The following is a 21,310-nucleotide window of genomic DNA, read 5'->3' on the forward strand; positions in this document are numbered from 1 at the left end:
CAGAGGATACCCACCCCCTGCTTTTAAAAAATGCTCATCTGCCATCTCACCTAAGATGTCATGCTGAACCACAAATCAAAGTGAAGGGGTGTCTTGACATTCTAGAGACGGCTACCGTATTTTGTCAAAGGTCACCTTCCTCAGACATAATCTTCATTCAAAAGGCCAACATGAGTGGTCTCTCAGTCACTCCGAGGTTCAGAAATGGTTCATCCCGTGGAAAATCATCAGGCTTCATGAAAAAATATTGGATAAGAATGTTTGAATCTCAGTGTTGCCTGACTTCTCCTTTGTTGAGCCTCAGAAGATAGAGGCCAATTTGAAGTTTACCAATTTGTCAGCTGATGAAAAACATGTATATAGAAAATACATGTTTAAGTTAGACTTGGCAGCGAGGACTACCCCAGTACCACAGTCAGACTGGCCAGCCGCGTGCTGTGCGTTCTCCAGGCTCTTTCACGTAAATTATTCAGGATACTAACAACCCGCATGGTGCACACCCAGGCCAATCAGGATAGGCGTCAGCTGGCTGTAAACAGCTGGTGCAGCTGTGCTGGGGCATCCCAGGTGAATGCCAGTCCTGGTTAGTTCCATTTGAGGCCCCTTGTTGGTGCTAAGGTTTAAGAAGAAATTCAAAGGTGAGGAAACCCAAGCTCAGAGCAGTTAAGAGGCGGCCTGGCCCAGTCAGCCAGTTGATGGTAGAAATGAGATTCAAGTTTAGATTTTCTGACCCCTCCACTCTCCTCCTCTCATGACACAGGTAACCAAAAATGTTCTCAGGGAGACTAGGTTGCCCGGAGCCCACGCCACACGGGACAGCGAAGCTATTGGGACCACCCACCAGATGATCTGTTTAGACACATTCTTAGAGCCTGTGGGACAGAGGACCTCTGCTCTCAGAACACAGTGACCAGGGGCCGGCTCAGTAGCACCTGTTTTACTGAAATCCTGGGAGCCTCAGACAGGGGAGGCTCTCACACCAGAGATCAAACTTGAGATAAAGGGAACGAAGTTGACTTACTTGGGTGATAAGAATAAAGTTGACCTGGGACGATGGGGAAGGCGGGAGAAAATTGTTAATGACATTTTTCAAGCAAAAGTAAATCTAAAAAACAATCTCAGTTCGAACTACGTCACTGTTACCTGGTTGTGTGTGTGCAGGGACAAGCCATGCAGTTTGCTCCCGTCAGCATTCTGCACGGTCCGCTGACAGTACGTTACTTTATTAAACGGGGAGCAGTGGCGGGAATGGAAACGCGTGTTCTGAGAGCCTTGGTGATAAAATCACCTGCAGACTAATCAAGATTTTCCGTAACAATGAGACCGGGCAGAGGAACAGGTCCGCCTCCCTTGTCCTCCCTCCACACCTTTCTGACACTAGGGACCCACTGAGTGTGTGGAGGGGGCCTAGGAGGCCAATGTGAGTGGTCAGGCATCCACGGACCAGGCGTTTAAAACCTTCCTGCTCTTGACTCATAATAGGAAATTTGCCTGGCAGTGTCCAGTGCTTGCTCAGGAAATGTTTGTTGATTGAATAAGGGAGTGAGTCAATGAATGAGTAAACGAAATAATGAGTGAATGAATGAGTGAATAAGTGAGTGAAGGAGTGGTGGGTGTGTGGGGCAGCGGCAATCACACTCAGACTTTAGTCGATTCCTGGGACCCCAGTCAGGTAGACTGTACCAAACATGCCTTTCCTAAGGGCAGGTGAAGGGTTAATTCTTCTGCCACACCTTTCATATCTCACCTCACTCACTTCTATCACAAAATAAAGAAGAGCACAACAGAACACTGGAAAAACCAAAACCTAACGCAGGGCCTCTGACTCCAGGCCCAGGTCTTCTTTGTGACGATGGGCCAGAGGGTCCCCCTGCAGTTTCTCTGAATATCCACCCTGAGCCTCCCACCATCAGCCTGGAAACTCAGCCTGGAAAGCCCGTCCCTCTCCCTCCCTGCTTTCCTAAACAGCCCACCTCCCCACGGCGAGTCCCTCGTCTCCTGAGCAGCCCTCCTCGCCGCACTTCTCATCCCTGCCTCCCCTGGAGTTTGTGGGAGACCAGCTGCCTTGCACCGGAATCTTTGCTCACGTTCCAAACTGGATCTCGACTTCTCCAGTGTCAGAGAACCCAGCACCGAGCCAGATGGATGGAAGTTTGCTGATGAATAACAAAGGCATTACGGCAAGTGAGACTTTGCCTCCAAGTGCTTTGGCTTTTCCATTTTCAGTGATCCTCGGGAAACAGAGCCCAAGCTCTGGGGTGAGAAGCGGTGATGGGCTCTCAGAAGGGCTGGAGGAGCGGGGCCGTGGGACGTGTCCGAGGCGTGGAGCTTCCCCGTCTGCAGATGGACAGTTCCCCAGGGAAGGGCTGAGTGGGCCCTCCCCATAGCACCCTCTCCCCATCAGGAAGAGGCAACCGTGGAACATGAACTCACCCCTCCACCTCTCCTCCCAGCATCAGCAGCACCCAGCCAGCCCGCAGGGCCGGGTGGAACAGTGTGGGCTCCTAAGCTGCCTCCCTGAGCTCAGAGACCCAGTGCCACAGGGGTGGGAGCAAAATCGGCCTGTGAGGTGCTAGTCCTGGGTTGCGTCCCCTGAGCCAGGGGCCTCATGCAAGTCAACAGGAGACCAGGCCGTGAAAACGCTCGGCTGTGGCCTAAACCACCAGTGAGTCTCAGATTATGCTACTTAATGACACCGAGTAACGGATTTTGCCAATTCTTCTTCTCTCCAGAGATCATGGGCCACCTGGCCACGGCCAGCCGCTAAATAGGAAAGCGCTCCAAGATTCCATGAGACTAAAAGTCTCATAACTGTTGTTTAGAAATGTAAATGGCCTTAAATTACAACCAGAGATGGAAATGCGTCTGGGGGGTGGGGGTGGGGGTGGGGGGTGGGGACGTTCTGTAATCCAGTCTCAGGGTTGAATCGAAGGCAAAGGGAGAATACAGACGGGTTAGAGATGTGGGCGAAGGTTCTCAGGGTGAAGAATATCCATTTTCATCTGAGGTTGAAATGCAGTTTGGGAAAACAATTACCTGCCCGGGATCCTGGGAAAGTAAAACTTCCTGGTCTCTATGCCAGGAGGAGCGATTGTAAAACAAGGGCTGAGAAGCTCACAAACAAGATTCTAGAATCTTATCCAAACAGCTGCAGTTCACCTTCGAGGAGCCCGGACTCACTTGGGTCTGATGGATGTTGCGACACCAAATTCGAGGTCTCCCCAGGCTGCTGCCAAGAGCCAGCCCCATGGGACAAAGAGAGAACAGTTGCTGTCTTAATGGGAGCAGAAAACAAAACCCTCCCCCCCACCCAACTCGCAGCTTTGTTGTGAAATTGTCACTGTGCCTTTGAGGAGAGATTAAAATCCTAGCCATGTCCAATTTAAAGGGCAGGTTCCCAGGCGGGGAAGGGAGAGGGTTTCAAGGGGGGAAAAAAGACAGTTGTGAGTGAATTTATGGAGGATTTGGGAATCACAAAAGTCATGGGACTTGACTCAGTTAAAATGAATGGAAAAGCACGAGCCCGTAATTTAAAAATAACAGCAAAATAAAGCTGCAAGGATATTCTGGATTGTTCTCTGCTGCTATTCTCGAGCTTGCTTGGGAATCTCGGAACAGGTTTCCTGAAGCACAGCATGGGTGCCGAGCGAGCAACTGTTGTTACCTACTTTCCTGCACTGGACACACAGATTCCGCAATGGAGAGTGAGAATGAATGGTCCACCCACCAACAAACACTTCCTGAGAGCCGGGGAGGTGCTCAGCAAAGTTGCAGGGCTTGGGAGAAAGAAAAAGTACATGCGTTCTCAAGGTATGGGCAGAACAGACTACAGAGTTTGAAACCAGCAACAAGAAAGCCGCCTGGTCTGGCAGCCTCACCTGATTCTCAGACACACAGGACACCCCAGCTTTCAAGAAGGTAGCCCCAAATCCCTCCAGAGCCCCTGAATCTCTCATCTGGTTCTAAATCTTTGGAAGAGCTGACGCCAGTTCTACACAGGAACCCTTCCACACGTTCCCTCCTGGTGCCATTTGTAAAGATGAGGAAAGACGGGTGATGGAGAAGTTCAAATTCCACAGCTCCGATCCCCAGGGAGCCACACGTTGGGGCGTGGGGGGAAGAGACCCCAACAGCACCCTTAGGAAGAGAGAGCATCTCAGCAAGAGGCCTGACTGTTTCCAGGGCCGAATGTTACCATTGGTCTTTGGATGGACATTGAAGAAAAATTCCTTGACTGCTCAAGAGATTTTTATCAAATGGGCTCATCCTCTGTAGGAGGAGGGGAATAACAGTATCTAATTTACAGGTTAGGGTTCTTACGAAGATGAAGTGAGTGGTTATGAAGATGTGTGGTGCTCTGAATGGAACCTGGCATACAGTAGGTGCTTAATAGATGTTAAATCTCATTACTGTTGTGAGTGCCATTTTTCTGATTGCTCCTTCATTTACCTTTCTGTTTTCTCACTCAGTGAGATTTCTGAATTTTGACACATATCAAAGAGGTATTTTGGTGAACATTTAATACTCGCTTCATCCGCAACGGAACTCCAGGGCCCCCCATTAAATAAGCGGACGGCAATTAATGCTACTTATCAAGTAAGCACAACTTTTCACAGGATTTTTAAACCCTTACATTTCTGTAACATTCTTTCCTTCTTTCCCCTTTTCTCCCTTCTTTTCCCTTCTAAATCTTCTAACAATTCCTAGCAGGTATTTTATTAACTCCTGCCAAAATGAGCTTTAGTGGTATGAAGATGAAGGTCATTTATAAAGTTGCTTTTCTGAATCAAACACCAGCGAGCGTCACCAAGTCGCGAAGGGCAGGGAAGAGAGGTCAGAACCCCACTATAAAGCAGAAGCCCTTGGTGTTGCTAGGAATTCTTGTCCTTAAGCAAAAACTGCAGCAGGAATCCCTGGGTGAAATGGGAAATGAGCCACTGGCCAGCTCCCTTGTGAGACAGGGGCTCCGGGGGCAGCATTTACGCCCCTATCCGTCTGCCTCATCGGGCTTAGTCTCCATGGCGTTTCCCACTTTCCCAGGCCGACCGGGGCCACATGAATGATTTGCTCCCCGCCAGCTGAGTGGCCAGGCTGCTCTTGGTGAGAACTCTGCCTCCGAGAAGCAGTGGAGACAACGCTGCCAGGGAGGCAGGTCTCCCATCCACCCCATCCCCCGGAGACCCCCCTTCCAGCTACGGGGCTCCATCCCAATGCTTCAGGCCTCTCCAGCTCCCAGGTCTTTGGAGCAGGGCCCCTACAGTAGCTGCTCCTACGGGGCAGACACATCCTTTTTCCTATTATAGTTACAACAACAACAATAAGCAATAAATCCACTGAGGGTCCTTGTGGGCTCTCACGGACCAACATTCTCGCAAGGCTCATGGAAACTTGTCAGTGCACAGACCCTCTGATTCACTGTGGTCCAAGGGGCTTCTCATGCCTTTAAAAATAAATATTAACGCTGAGAGGGTGCTTTGTTTCACTTTGTGCTCGCTTAGCTGATGATCGAAGGCTCCCAGTGAGACGCTTCCAGGGCAGTCCAGTACAAAAAGGGAGACAGACAATGCATTCTTGCCTCCGCAGTCAGAAATGAAAAGAGTTTTGCCTTGTTTGGCGAGGGGTTACTAATTCGGAGGATGCTGGGTTTAGAGCCCATCTCAATTTGACTTGTAAATGAAAGGTGGAACCTCACCCAAATAACCCCGCTGTGTGCCCGCCTGCCCTCTTTTCTATGTCGGGGTGGGGCAGAGTTCACCAAAATCACTAGAAAGTTCAGGGAACTTGGAGGTAAAGCAAACAAGTAGAAGGTGTGTGAGGCTTGGCTACAGAGCATCTCCAGCGCCCGCACTTGACTCCACGTCCTTACTACAGAGAGGGTGAGGGTCCCCCTTTTCCACACAGAAAGGCACTCCAGCGTTGGGTGTATCAGAATCACGCCGGGGAGCTGGTGAAGATACAGACGCCCGGGCGGGTCCGTGAGCCTGGGCCTCTGTCCTTTGTATTAGCTCTCCTAAACTGATACTTCCGAACCACTGCTTTTCAGGAAAGCAGAGGGAAATAACTGAAGAGAAGAGCTGGTAAACTTTTACTGAAATACAGATAGAAATTTCTTATAATGCTTATTATTAAGGAGCTACCACTTGCAGAATGCCTAGCACGTGCCCACTTCACCATCACTCCATCAAATCCATCCCACAGCCCTGGAGGTAGGATGGGAGGACCCGGAAGCTCAGAGAGGTGCAGGTGAGCCCTACGTCCAGGGACACACAGCTGGCAACTAGTTCATCTGATGGAAAGACCAGACACACCTGACCACCACTGAACGCCAGCGCTGCCCTGATTCCTGACTTTCATGCCCTGGGGGCTGGGGGCTGGGCTAGCATGCGGACCTTTTGGGGAAGCGCCAGGCACCTGCAGTTAAGTACCACCTCTCGGCCACACGGGGCAGCCCTTCGTTCCTTCTCTTCTCCATCCCATTCTCTCCTCTTCTCTTGCTTTGCCTCCATCCTTTCTCCTTTCCTTACAGTAGTCTTGCTAACACAAGCGCTGGCACAGCCGCTCAGGGAGCTCTGGTTCCCATCCAGAAAGAGTCTGGACGAATCTGTTCAGGATGTAGCCTGGGCATCAGGCTTTTTAAGTACCCCCGGGTGATTCTGGTAGACAGCTAAGGTGGAAGTGCCTGCCTTATGTAAAGCGGCCAGACACAGCCCGCAGAATCTGGAAACTCACCTAGACACGCTCATGCTAACCACTGGCCGCTCTTTTAACTTGAGCAGCATGTAGAAGCACGCGGTGGCCTCGGGCGACACTCTAGCCACATCCGCTGAGAAAACACGTGATGACCCCAGCTGAGCACATGATCCAGCCCCTGGATGAGCAGAGTGGGCTTTGGCTGGTCCCCACGGAGGGACCCTGGGAGAACAGATGTTGCACCCTTGGGGCCAGGGGAGGGACCCTGGGAGAACAGATGTTGCACCCTTGGGGCCAGGGGATGCCACAGGGCGGGTGACGGGAAGAAGGCAGCCACCACGGCCTCTCTGCATATTAAGCAGCCTGAACCAGGAGTGGCTGTGAAAACTCGGCTCTCCCAGGGAGATCCATGCCATCGACTAGACCGTGAAACTAACTTCACCACACATTCTGCAAACCAGCTCCCCAGGTTTACTATGCACAGAAACGATGTTTACCTGAGCAGGACAGAAAATCTTACATAGAGCTCTGGCTTGCACCAGTCTCCATAGGTGGTCTTTTAGACTAAGATGACTTCATGCCCCCACACTGGGCATTTGTCTAAGGACAGGAGAACAACTCATTGCAAAGGATTCCCTGTGTAATATGGATGCTGCCCACTAGGAAATGCAGCCTCACTGGAGCATGAGGAGGCATCCGCGAGCCGGTGAAGTCATCGTACTGCCCTGGAAAGCACGCGTTGTATCTCCAGCACTGGGCACAAAGCCTGGGACACACAGGTCACCGACAAGTGGGCGAATCCACGTCATGTTGAAAGTGGGGCTCAAAGCCACTACTGGCCACGGACAAGGACATGCTGGGGAAGGAAAACAAACATGAAGCTTTCCACAAGCTGGCAGATCAGAGTGCAGAGGGGCAGGGGCCCACCCTGAGAGCAAGGCACCGGGGAGAGCAGGGCAAGAGCCCTCCATCCACCCCTGCCCTTGGCTGTGAACCAAGAGCAAAGAGGAGAGAAGAGCGAAGGTGGGGTGTCTGCTCCTCTGGTTCCCCCAGGTGAGGAAATGGGCCTCCTGTAGGGGCTGCTGCTGGGGGACACGCCCTTGACCCCTCGAGGCTCCATGTCAGCTGAGCCATGGCTGCAAGGGGGGCTGGGGGGGATTGTTGGGGGAGACAGAGCTGCTTAAGGACACTGGGCTCAGGACAGCTGTTCCTCATGACGGACAGCTGCAGATGGGGGCCCCCCACTTGGCCACCCGCTCAGCTATGCCCGCGGCACCCCGGAGAGCTGAAGCTGCTCTAAGTGAGAAGGGATCCAAGGCCATCCAGCCCTAAACCGACTCTGAAAAGGGTGACTGCAGACGAGGGGCGGCATTTGAACAGCTACATGCATGGCAGGAGTTCAGAGGAAGGGGAGAGCACGGCATCGCCCCCGAATGGGTGCTGAGGGGCTTGGAAAAGTGTGTCTGAGGGCTCTCTCTGCACATCTGTGATCAAGCAGCTGGAGGAGTAAACGCTTGCCTGGAGAGAATGCCTTCGCTCTCTCTCCTCTCTTGTGCACACTGCGTGGTGTGATTTATTTTCGCAGGAATAAGAGTCTTCCTCTCCCCTTGCTGCTTCTGCAGCCGGCCTGCTGGGGAGCACCAGCGCGCCGCTCCACGGTGCAGGCAGCCCGCGGGGTGCCCCGCGCCTCACCCGGGCTTGTCTCCAGACCACACAGGCGCACGCACGTGGCAGCCGGAACAGAAAAGTAAAGGCACGTCAAAGAAACCGAATGGATCCGATCCTGAAACGCCCGACTACATCCCAGCGGATGTACTTCGGGGATGACTGTGCTGATCAGAACAAGACACTTGTCGGTTGCTGGTCAGTGAGCTGGAGAGGCCACCACGGGCCACTGCCATGCCAACCTTGGCCAACTAACCAAGGCAATCTTAGGAGCAAGCATGTGACATCACCTTGCTGCCATTACCTTGAGACCAATCCAGTCTCTTAACTCCCTTTGCTCAGATTCTGCGCTCACCAAGCTGCCTCTGAAGAACATCTGGCTTCCTAAGAAAGTCTGCCCACAGAGAGCGCGTGGGCTGGAGCGGGGAAGCCACGTCTCGTTGCCAATGAATATACAGGCCTTCTGATTTGAACCCCCATCCAGCGGGCTGTCAGGGAGAGTCAGCCCCTAAGAGGTGGCTCGATGTGTCCTTGAGGAACGAACAGGTCTTTGAGCTGCCAGGATGAGGTTCAGACCTTGGGCTATTACGAGTTCAGGAAGTCATGGTGCCCTCAGAGGTCTCTGTAAGGCACACTCTAAGTCTTCCCGTGGTGATCGCCCAACAAAGAGCTGGAAGTTTTCCATGGCTACTTTTTGGATGACTGTACTTTTTCTTGAGTGAGGGCTGTATGTAGATGCAGAAATAATCTGTGCTTTACAGGGCCTACAGGCTGTGCAAACTTCTATGGAAGCAGTGAGCGTCTGCCTTGCTCCTTAGGTAACGTCATAGCTGACATGAATTCTGATCTGTTTACTCCTTCAGCCATGACTGACTCTGATACAATCAGACTGAAAGGCAGTTAAAAAGGAATTCATAATTCCTTGCCCAGGAATTATGAGAGATGCTTCCTCTTGAAGAACACAGGATTCAGTTGGGGAGATATAGACATGAAATGATCCAACATATTCACTGTCAGAAATAAAAATATAGCTCAAACAGACAGAGGAGTGAGCTAGAACTGGGTGGAGGTGAACTCAAAAAGCTTTATGAAAAGAGGTATTTCTAAGGAAAAGCAGTTTAGTGTCATGATAAAAAGGAAGGGTCTTGAATCAAATAGACTTAGGTTCAAATGTTTGACTGTTTGTGACTTCATAAGGTACAGGCAAGGCTAAGCAGGGCGGGAACAAAGTGCCCGACACACGGAGATGCTCAAAGAACCGTCATTAAAAAATACCCATGTAGAAGGGGAAAGGATGAGGGAAGACACGAGGATAGTCTACACTCACTCTGCACCAGGCACAATTCTGTTGGGTTAACTCATTTCACTTTCACAGCAGTCTTATAAGGCCAGCACTGTTTTTAACCCCATTTATTGATGAGCAAGACAAGGCACAGAGAGGTTAAGTAACTTGCCCAAGGGCAACACAGCCAGTAAGTGACAGAGCTGGGATTTGAATCCAGGCAATCAGGGCCCTGAGTTTGGCATGTTAGCCACTTTACATCTTCTCCCATGACATATGCCACACTGCCTCTCCTGGAACCATGTATATATTACCCAGCAAATGGTCAAAACAGCTTGGATTTTTAGGATGAATATTTAAAATATTATAAATCCCTTGCTTGTAGGGGAGTGGTCAGTTGGAACAGTTTCTGCTGATCACTCAGTAATGTATCCAAGACAGTGATGTGTACAGACTATTTTTGTCTCAGTTAACATACAGCACCACATAAACATTGACTCAGCCAGAGAGCCTGGACAATAAATTATCAGTAGCCCCAGTGCTAAAATAGTGCTTGATTTTCTCTCTGCCTGAGCATGCTATCTATTTATACTCTGCTTACTTCTGTGGAGTTCAAAGTGCTTTATACACATTTCATCATAGCGATATTTATGTCGATTTATTGTCTTTATTATACACATGTGACTAATGTTCCCTACCATGCTCAGTATTTACTAGAGGAGTCTCAGATTCCAACTAGCTTCTTTATCTAAGGGAATTACTGACTGTCTTTATAATAAGTGGAACTTGGCTGTCAATTAAAAGAATAGCATTTTACTGTTTCTCTTTCAGCTAAACTCATTTTGTATACGATGTGACCATTCTTGTTTCTGAATCTTAATCGTTTATTATTTTTTATCATTTCTTTACAGTTCCACTTATGGTTGACCTTGAACCAGAATAGATCTGTTATTTTAAAACTGTGATACAATTGCCTTTTTTTTTTTTTTTAGCTGACTTTCTGAAGCCCAATATGCAGTCTTATTTTTTCAGGTTGATTGGTGCACTGGCACACATGCATTTTCAGATTTGGTCTTGACATTTTCAGTTTTCATATCCATGGGCATAAAAAGACAAATTTAGGGGTTGAAACAGAATAAAGAAAAGATCTCCAAAGAAAGATTTCCTTGACTAGCTGGAAGACAGATGAGACCCCAAACTTGGCATATATAAACTGGGAAACTAGGTTTACGCATTGCCAGGAGTTACTACAGCTCAAGATTTAGAAGCGTGCCCTAGTGCTGGATGCACGAAGAGGAATGAAGGAAGAATTGCCATTTGATGTTCCCATCGGTGACAAATAAGGCAAGCCCAAACGCACAGCCTAAGGCTGGGGCATTCTCTTTTCTTTTGTCCTCCCCCCTGTGAATATCCATCTTTGTAATCGAAAACAGAAACTCCAGCCTTAAGCATTTCTCTGTTTTTGCAACAAGGACATTATACCAACAGTCTCTTTTCAAGAATCGGCAGTTATTTCATTCTACAGGAGTCCCTAAAATTTTCACCTTGACCAGCTGTGTCGTCTGCCAGTGTGAATGCAGGAGGGAGGAACAGGTATGACCAGGTCCAGGAGACAGAAGAGTCATAATTACCCACAGTATCAATAATGATATTGGAGTTTTTAGAAAAATGTCATTTATTCTAGGAATGTTTTTGTCCCCTAGTCATCCTGCTACGATGAGCCTTTAACAAGGTCAAGGGACTAATCTGTAATCAATATCCTCATTCGAAAGAGAAGGTCAGACACTTGGAGATCCAGCTGGACAGACACACCAGGTTCTCCGGGAGAACCCTTGGGCTTCTGTGCATTCTGTTCTCTCTTCCCAGATAACTGGGCACCTCTAGTATTTCTTTTGGGACTCAGAATAGCTATCATTTCCTCTAAAAAGCCCTTCCTAAAACTAGGTCAGATGCCTATTTTGTGTACACAGCCCCCAGGCTCACCCCACTTATCCTACTGGATTGAGAACGCCAGGATCTCCTTCTGATGGAGACCGGATCTCAGGACAGAGTTGAAGGGGAGCGTGGAAGAAGGATAGCAGAAAAGCAAGAAGGGGGACGGGGACTGGGAAGGGCTGCCCTGTGATTGTTATTGTCACTTCTGCACGGCCACCCTGGGTGTACCCTATGGAACTGTGGAAACCTCTGGAAGCAAAACCAGGCTGAGCCTAAAATTAGCTCAACTAATAAAAATTACATTACTTGAATGTTTTCAAAAGCAGATTTTGCACTTGTATTTTGCCTTTGTTCTTTATCTCAAAAAAATAAACAATGGTACGGCATTCTCATCTGAATCGGGTCCAACCCTGAAGGCTGGAGTGGTTCTCAGATGGCTCGCCCTCCTTGGCCCCACTAACGTCGGGTTGGTTCACACTGCGGAAATATCAGCAGAATCAAATGGGCTTGGGAAGTTTCCATCAGCTTCGTAAGCATATGTTCAAAGTTCAGAGAAATGTGAAGCACAGAATAAACAGTTAATCACAACGGTGAGTGGAATGTGCTAGAAAGCAAGAATAAGAGCAAACAATGAAAGCATGTTTTCTGTTACATTTTTTTTTCAAAATTATCTGTTTCAACAGCAAAACAGACTCTGAGAAATTAATTCAGCAGCACCACATCTCAGGCAGAAGGACATATGGGAATGGCATGGTCTTTGGAGTTAGCCCCAGTTTGAGAGCTAGCTCCCACACTTCCTGGCTCCAGCTTCCTGGCAAGTTACTTAAGTTGGTAGAGCCTCCGTTTCCTCATCATCTTTTAGAATTTTGTGAAGTTTAGAGAAAATAGAAGGACGAGTGTTTACAGCACATAGCGGAGGTTCCGTAAGTAATGACCAGCGTGATCACTGCTACCTCCAACACGTCGGGGAAACAGTGAAAGCACCGATCTGGAAATTATGAATGACCCTGAGCTGGACTGAAGTCTAAGTGTGCATGTGATGTGCATCAAGGTCTGAACAAGCAAACTAGAAGGCAAACTAGAAAATACTTCACAAACATGAGAGCAAACTTTCAAGTAATTTAATAGTACCCACTTTACTGTAAAGAATATGTGTATATCAACAAATCTTAACTTGTATTAATTCGTCATAATTCTTAATTTTAACTTAGATTACTCATAATTGTTAAATTATATTAACAGAACAGTATGTTGTACAGCCTTCTAGAAAATGTTATGTGTATACATGTATCTCATTTTTTTCCTCATCTATGAGGTCACATGCTGCATACAGACTTCAGCTTTTCCACTCTATAGTAACTGGGCATCTTTCTTTGTAAGCACATATATATGTAACATTTTTTTTAACATCTGCGCTTTAGTTCATAATAACAATTCACCATCATTTAGCCAGTCCCTTACATAGATAGTTCTTTTCTCCCCCAGGTCTCCAGTTTGTTTGTTTGTTGGCTTTTGCTGCAAAAATAAAATAAATAATGCCACAATGGATTTCCTTACATATATGTAGGAAAAACCCCTAGAAGTGAAATTGCTGAATCAAGGGTATATAAACTTAGAATTTTCAGAATTAAGGTCAAATTATCCTCCAAAAAGTTTACAAGACTATACCCTTCCTTTAACAGTATTTAAAAAACAAAAAAAACTAGACTTTATTTTTACATTTGCTTCTCCGAAGTCTGTCTTTCTAGACTTGTTCTGGAGACAAAGGTGCAATCTGAAGTCATAACATTAACTGATTTCACTATTTACCCTCAAATTCATGATATTCCCTTGCAGTTCTCATCTGCAGATGCTTTGTTTAAAAAAAAAAGTCAACAATGTTAGAGGTGATAGCTTAGGTAAATAAAGTTCCTCCAGCCAAGAAGGAGGTGCAGGAAGAGCTCTCTGATCTCCCCCACCCCCCGAAAGGCGACAATAGACCAAACCAATCACAGGCAAACGTGTTCCAGCTACGTTGCGTTGACTGGTTTCTCTGAGTTAGACTCAGCACTAAATACTTTACATACATTATCTCACTTTAGGGTCTGTGTATTTGTGAGTATTTATAAGCCCAATAAAAGCCTCACAGATTGTCTGAAGAGACCTGGGAAAATAAGAACTGTCCTTCACCTCTGGCTCCCCGCTCCCCGTCCCCCCACCCCAATCTCTCCCCCAAGGAAAACGCAAGGGCTACTCCCCACCAGCAGTAACAGGCCTGCCTTCTCCAGCCCCAAATCCCTGCCAACAGCCAGTTCTGAGATAACTGACGTGTTTCCCGATGACCCGAGGCTTGGGGAAACCCTCAAAAATCTTTTGAATCATTAAAAGAGATACACAGGTGTCTGGTATCGTTTGGGTGTTAGGCGTATTTTGTTGTATTGAATTCTGTAGAAATTAGTCATAGAGAAATGGTCTAGCTGAAACAGAGGTTGAATTAACCAGAACACCTCGCTCTTCTAGCTAACTGGAGCACTTACTGTACTTAAGATAAACTGGAATTTACCATATTACTCACCCCTAATCTCACCATTAAAAGTTCTCACTCTTTTTTTTTTTAAATAGCGATGGGTCCTTTATTTTATTTATTTTCATTGTTATTTTTTTTAAACAAAAGTTCTAGGGATTGTACCCGGGATCTCCTGCATGCTAAGCATGAGCTCTGCCACTGAGCTATACCCACCCCCTCCCCAAAGTTCTCATTCTTTACCCCTACTGTCAAACTGAACAAAAGAATAGATGCCCATCTTCCACAATAGAAAATTTTTGAGCTATTTCCTATCATTCCAACGTAGCTCTGTAAAATCCACCCTCGATAACAGTTAACATCTACACAATTGAGATGAGGGCAAATAAGTAATTGATTTGGAATGCAAAGCTTGACCAAATGACTTTATGCCTCAGTATATTCTCTGTGATTTGCTAATATAAAGGTCACCTCTCATTTATTATTTTTTAAAATGTTCTAGAAGTTTCTTAAAGGCAGAGTTTTGGAAACTCAATCTACATTTCCTTCCCAAATGAAGAAGCTTCCAACCCCAGCACGAAGACACGTTCCATAAAGCATCAGAGGCCAGACACCAACAGTCCTGTGGGAGTTAAGTCTCTACTCCTCTGCAAGGCAAGAAGTCCTCTCCCAGCCCCTCCTCTGAAGGCCAGCTCCCTGGAGATGGTTTCCTAGCTCTAGAAACCATGGGGCTGCCCCAGCAAATGAAACCACATTAAGAATCTGTCTTTTAGTAACTAGAAATCCCCTTGCTCTGTCTCTGACAGGCCTGTCTTCGACTGAATCCCACTTTCTAGCCAGAAAAATCTGCGTGAGGTTCCAGGACATTCAGGAACAGATCATTTGTATTCAATAGTGTCAGTAACCTACTCAAATGAAAAAGTGCTTTTTGTGTGTGTGAAATCCATCAAACTCTCTTTACGCATCTGAGGTGGGTTTCGGAGAAATCACTCACTGTGGGTATCCGTGCAGAGCAGCTGCTCACTGAAGAAAGGAAGCCAGCCTTGAAGTCCAGGATAAGCCCTAAAGGTTCCTGATGCATTAAGTGGAGATTCTGAGATTAGTGCCAGGGAGTAAGGTTTTAGGGTAGGTTGTTTGAAAAGCTTAAAAGCGCAGTGCCTTTGGATCCCCTAAGGAGAGGCTGTTGCAGGTGACTGATTAATCTCTGACCAATCAGAAGTAGCTAAATGTTGAGGTGTGAAATTAGGGGGAAAAAAAAAAGACCTGGTTTTTATTTGTTTTGCATTATTAAAAAAATCACCTAAAAATACAGCTTGCAGTATTTGAATCATCTACACAGTGAGAGTGCCTCCTGCCTTCATTTGACAGCTGTTCAATCACCCACGCTGCGCTGGTGCCCCCGTGCTGGGGTGTCGCAGGGAACAAGACAGGCATGGTCCCTGCCTGCGAGGAGCTGAAAGAATACGCACGCCGAGTGCTGACTGTATCCTATAGAAATATCCAGAAGGTTAAAGGAGGGTGAGAGGAGCAGGAAGGACTGGGTGGCCAGGGGGCGCTTTTCAAGGTGGTGACATTTAAATAGGGATTTGAAAGGCAAGAAGGAGCATTCCCAGGACAAGCAGGAGGACTACAGTCCAAGCAGAGGTCACAGGCAGCGAAAGGCCCTGAGGGGCAAGCTTGCTTTGTTGGGGGATCAGGAATCAGCCCACGTGGCCGTGGGTTGGAGAGCTATGAACGGGTCGGGCGGTGATAACACTTTGGAAATCAGAACTAGGAGTCTGGGTCTTATCCGAAGCATGACGGGAAGTATTTGGGGGTGATAAGGTGGGCTGAAAAGCAACTCTTCTGCAAAGACCCCAAACTAGAGAGATGACCAAAGGCAGTGGGGAGGAGGGGCCGCTGACGTGCACCTGTCCTGACACCCTCCTCCCCAAGCAGTGAGGCTGGGAAGCCCTGCTGGCAACTGAGCCCTGGGATGACGTCAGCCCGTGACACCACGGCCACAGCACACGCCATGACAGCAACACTTGTCTGGTCAAGCCCAAAGCCAGCAAAAGACCTTCCCCTTGACCCTGCCCCAGCTCCCAGACTGAATCCAGCCTCTAGTTCCTCTGCAGAAAGGCAGCCCCAGTCTTCTCTTTGTGTTTAGACATACTGAAGGAGGAGGGCCTAAGCACTATCAGACCCCATCCTTCTGTTAACTATTTCTGGGGACAAAAATACAGGGAACTACCTCTGAAATTCTTTGTGCATTTCATCAAAGAAGCAAGGTTAATCAATTCTGTGGCCATACATGGGCATGTTTCATGATGCAATGAAGAAAACTCCCAGATACCAGCACCCCACGATGAATGTCCTAATCGACCATTAAAGACTTATTTTTAGTAGAGTCAGCCACAAAGTTCTGAGGCAAGCGACAGGTCATGTGTTATCTGAGAAGCACATGCTATTGTGGTCATCAAACAGCTAATCTGGGGTGAGGTGTTCCAGGCAAGATGCTTGTTATGAAAGTAGAAGCTACTAGAGTGGTTATTGCTATTCAGAAATTTAAATCAATGGACATAAATGGTAAAGGAAACATGGACCGAACAACTAAATTTCAAATGACATTTCAAATGAGTCCAATGAAATTGGCAAAAACGTGCCCTAAGGTTTTTCAACTTACTTTTCCATAAGAGTATGGTGGCTATACATCAAATAGAGAGTTCTAAAATCATATGATCACATCTAGCTGTTAGCAAAAAGACCAATGTAGATTTATTTCCTCACTAGCTTGACCTTAAGTAAGATAGATTACATTCCTAAACCTTGGTTCCTCATCTGTAAAAAATAAAGATAATCATATCCATCTTTCATAGGGTTGTTATGATGTGTATATGTGATAAAGTACCCAACACAGCACACAGCAAAGTTGCCGATACACATAAATACCAGTTCACTTTTACTTTAGCATTCTGCTTCATGGTAAGCCACACTTTTAGCAAGCTAAGAGTTTAATTTGGGGGATGCATATTTCTTAACACCATCCAATGGCATATAAGCAAAAAAGCTGGAATTTTTCTCTGTTCACAGCTGTATTCTCAGCACCCAGATAAAGGCCTGCCTTATAGTAGCTGCCCAATAGTTACTGAATGAATGAATGGGAAGTTACAGTGACATGAGGCTGAATCTGAAGGTCAATTATCTTAATGGCTAAATTGTCTAATACGCTTTTGATGGAAGAGATGTAGGCTGAACATGCATTCAGATAGTCAACTTGTAAATGCAACCATCTTACAAAATAGGCGATCAAAAGCATCTATTAAAGAAAGCAGTAGGCGGAAGGTATATAGCTCAGTGGTAGAGTATGTGCTTGACATGCACGAGGTCCTGGGTTCAATCCCCAGCACTTCCATTAAATAAACAAACAAACAAACAAACCTAATTACTAACCCCCCCAAAAAAAACCCAAAAAATTTTTTAAAAAGAAAAAGAAAGCAGTAACCACTGCTTCAACCTCAGATAAAGCACTTACTCGGAAGTCTAGTCCTAAGGGCTCCTGGATCAGCAAGTCAGTGATCCCCAGAAAAGAGGGAACCACCATAAATGACTTGCCTTGAACTCAATTTCCCAGTAGCTGAGGGCCAGCCTGGGGGGTCCCGGTGCCAGCAGCAAGGCCACCTCTCCTGTCATCACCTTTCCAGGGCTAGGGCTGCGCCAACATCAGAGTGGTTGGGAATTGACCAGAGTGAGTCCAAAACAGAAGAGAACATTTTGCCAGTGACTGAAAACCTACCTGGGTGCGAGAGCTGGGCACCAGGGCTTAGCTTTGCCACCAACAGGCTGTGTGGCTTTGGGTAAGTCATTTAATATTTGGTCAAATAGACCTTGGTTTCATCATGTTTGAATGATCAACACTGCCCTGTTTTCCCTCTGAAAGTTCAAAAGTCCCAGGCCAGGACTATGGCAGCCTGGCCAGCATCCATCCGCATGGCCTCGCTGTTGTGAAAAATTACAAGTATAGAAACCACAGGTGATAACAGGGGGAGAAAATAAGAAAGAAAAAGTCACTCCTTACCCTCTTTTCAAGAACCACTGCTCCCAATTGCTCACATCTGGCATGCCTCAATGGTAATCATTTGCAAGGTTCAAAAACATTGAGCCTTGAAAGTGAAATAAGGAGCTTTATCTTCAAAAGGAAAATTAAAGACCCGGGGCAGACCCCTTGGGACCTTTTCATTACACCTGGATAATGGAAGGTATTATGACTCTATCCAGCAGTATGTTTTTATGAATAGGCTAACACACACCCCTAGGCTGTAAAATTGTGCTTTAGGATATGACATGTTGATTCAGGTACAAAATAAAACACTGTTTGTATGGTAGATTTTTAATGAAAAGTTTAAAGACACACCTATTTAACAAACCTCTATTTTTTTTTTTTATAGAGCTGGCCTAAAAAAGACTGCTTTAAAAAATAAAATCTTAACTATGGGTGGTCTCACACCTAGAAGTGACACAACAATCCTTTGTCAGACCACGTGCCTTAATTTTTGGGTTGGAAAACGTGGTCACCGTAATTAGAAGCCAGGGAAAGCAAAGGGTCTGAAAAATTCTTTGCAGGAGGGGAATAATAATTCGTTAGCATTTCAATAAAACTGTAATTTCACCAGCTTTTAGGTATGTAAAAATCAGCTTTAAAATTACAGCACTTGACAATTTTCTATCTCACCATATAGCAATTTGTTGAAGTGTCTTATTTCCTCCATGAAAACAACAGCCACGTTTCCCATATTCCCAGAACCCTTCCCCCTGCCCCCCGACAAACCGGGTACATGGTTTGTTTTTTGTGTTCAATGAACCACAAAGAATGTTTCAGGAACAACCTCAGGAAAATCAGGCGAGAAGTAATTCAGGGTAGGAGGAAATCAGTGCAGAACTTGTTTAGAAGCCATTCTCTTAGGCTTCAAGAGATTTCAAATATACCCTTTGAAAGGCTCAGTTATGGAAAAAGTTCATCTGCGCAGGTTTTGAAATGGGATTTAGCCAAGAAAAGAGTCAGTGCTGATTAAGGATTGATGAATTAGGAGGGGAAAGTTTAGTCGGGTAACTTAGTCACTTGGTTCCTAAACCCTTTTTCACGACTGCAAGGCATCATGAGAGGCCGAAATACAAGTATTGGAGGAGGAGACAGAACATGATCGTTTCTCTCTATGGTCTTTTTGGGGCTTGAAATGAAAAGATCAAAGTCAAATGAGGCTATGGAAAATTAATGAGCACTGAGCATTTCGTGCCGCTAATACGCTTAGTTAACTCAGGCAGCGGGAAAGCATCACATGGGCCTTTATCACACGGGATAGAACACCAGCGCCTTCCTAGAAGGCTAGGCAGACGTGGACGTGAAGGTCCCTACGCCTGGGAGCACTACAGCTCTGTGTCCCCTGCGCTTGGCGTTCCCAAATTGCTCGGATTTCTTAATTCCACATTGCCACCAATTTTTCCTCTTAGTATCACTTATATGTGGAATCTAAAAAAAAGAGACAAACTTATTTTCCAAAACAGAAACAGACTCACAGACATAGAAAGCAAACTTGTGGTCACCAGAGGGGGAAGGTGGGGGTGAGGGATAAATTGGGAGCTTGGGATTTGTGGATACCGAGTACTATATTTAAAATAGATAAAACAGATAAACTATATAGCACAGGGAACTACGTTTAATACCTTGTAATAGCCTATAATGAAAAAGACTATGAAAAGGAATATATATATACGTATAACTGAATCACTGTGCTGTACACCAAAAACTAACACAACATTGTAAGCTGACTATACTTCAATTAAAAAAATAAAATATATATATACATAAATGTCAAACCGTTCATATAAATCCCAAAGTTTTAGCATCTAACCTCCATCTCCCAGACTGCAACTCACAAGAAGCAGCAAAAAACAGTTCTTCAAGTCTATCTTCTACACATGTTTTGACTTCTTGGAACAGAAATTAGGATGAGAAATTTTTTCTCAACACAGGTGAGAAAAAATGTTTTCCTGAAGCAGGTGAGAAAGTTATGGTTTGGTGACTCGTAGCTGCCAGATTCCTATGGGTCAATATTGATTTGAGTGTGTTCCTAAGGCATCTTTTGAAGATGCCATGGTTCCCAAGAGCACGGCCTTAGGAGTCCACCCCGGGCTCTTCAGTGCTGGGCCATCCATCACCTGCAGATCATTCACTTTGAGTTTCAGTTTCCTCGTCTGAAAATGAGGAAAATGCTCGTACCTGCTGGTGGTTTGGGGGACTCAGACAGTGCAAGGCAGGCCCCTAGCACCGCAGTCTGTCATGTGGTGAAACTCACGACCTGGTGGCTCTTGCTGTCACCATCTTCTGCTGCAAACTGCCCTGCGTGAGCCGTGCAGGATGCAACCAGAAAGCAAATAAAATTATGGTTGCACTTTCTGTGACGTTCCTGGGGGCACCACGGCCTCAGGGGAATAGTGCCTGGGAGGTGGAAATCGCTTGGAGAGCTGCCTTTTTGCAAGCTCACACCTGGAACAGCCGTGGAGAGAGGGGAGGGAGGCGGGAAGAAAGCTTCCACGAGATAATGTCATGTTCAAGCTCTCATCTCGTCTTTCTCCAGTCATCGCCAAATGTTTTAAGTCAAGTGAAAGCCATTCATTACCAGGCAGACACGGAGGGTTGGGAGGTGGTGTCTGTGAGACCGCATCTTCTGCTGGCAGATGCGACCAGAGGCAGAAAAGAAACACAGAAGCAAGAGACTCAAGCTAAGGGTCCATCTTCCTCAGTCTGGTGTGGGATTTCTCCCTGGAAGATCTCTACAGTTTTTAATATTGGGTCAGGAGGTGGATTTTATTGAGCTTTTCAGGTTATTTGGTCTTTATTTTGTAAGAAAGTCACTGTGTTTTCTTTCACAACAAAGCAAAGTGGTTTCAGGTTGAGGAAAGGAGGACGGTGATGCTGAAGAAAGAAAGTTTAGCCTGAAAATGCTCTGTACCTGCATCCGCGCCAACACACACAGACATACAAACAGACAGACACACGGACACAGACACACACACACACAGACATACACACAGAAGCACACAGACACACATATACACACAAACACACACAGAGACCCACAGAGATAGAGACCCACACAGACATACAGACAGACACAGACACAGACATACACACACAGAGACACAGAAGCACACAGACAGACATACAGACATACACAGACACACAGAGAGACATATAC

The 21,310-nt window shown here is 46.5% G+C and overlaps 1 protein-coding gene and 1 long non-coding RNA gene across 3 annotated transcripts in view; one reads left to right on the plus strand and one right to left on the minus strand.

Annotated features, from left to right (window-relative positions):
- The window catches only part of BCL2 (BCL2 apoptosis regulator), a 158,632-nt gene that overhangs the window by 41,811 nt on the left and 95,511 nt on the right, over nt 1-21,310 (minus strand). The window lies entirely within an intron of this gene.
- LOC116660656 lies at nt 7,111-13,274 on the plus strand. Its single transcript, XR_004316240.1, has 2 exons — nt 7,111-7,743; nt 8,276-13,274. It is a non-coding gene; the product is annotated as an uncharacterized LOC116660656 (long non-coding RNA).

The sequence above is a fragment of the Camelus ferus genome, chromosome 30 (genome assembly GCF_009834535.1).
Source record: "Camelus ferus isolate YT-003-E chromosome 30, BCGSAC_Cfer_1.0, whole genome shotgun sequence".
Lineage (NCBI taxonomy): Eukaryota > Metazoa > Chordata > Mammalia > Artiodactyla > Camelidae > Camelus > Camelus ferus.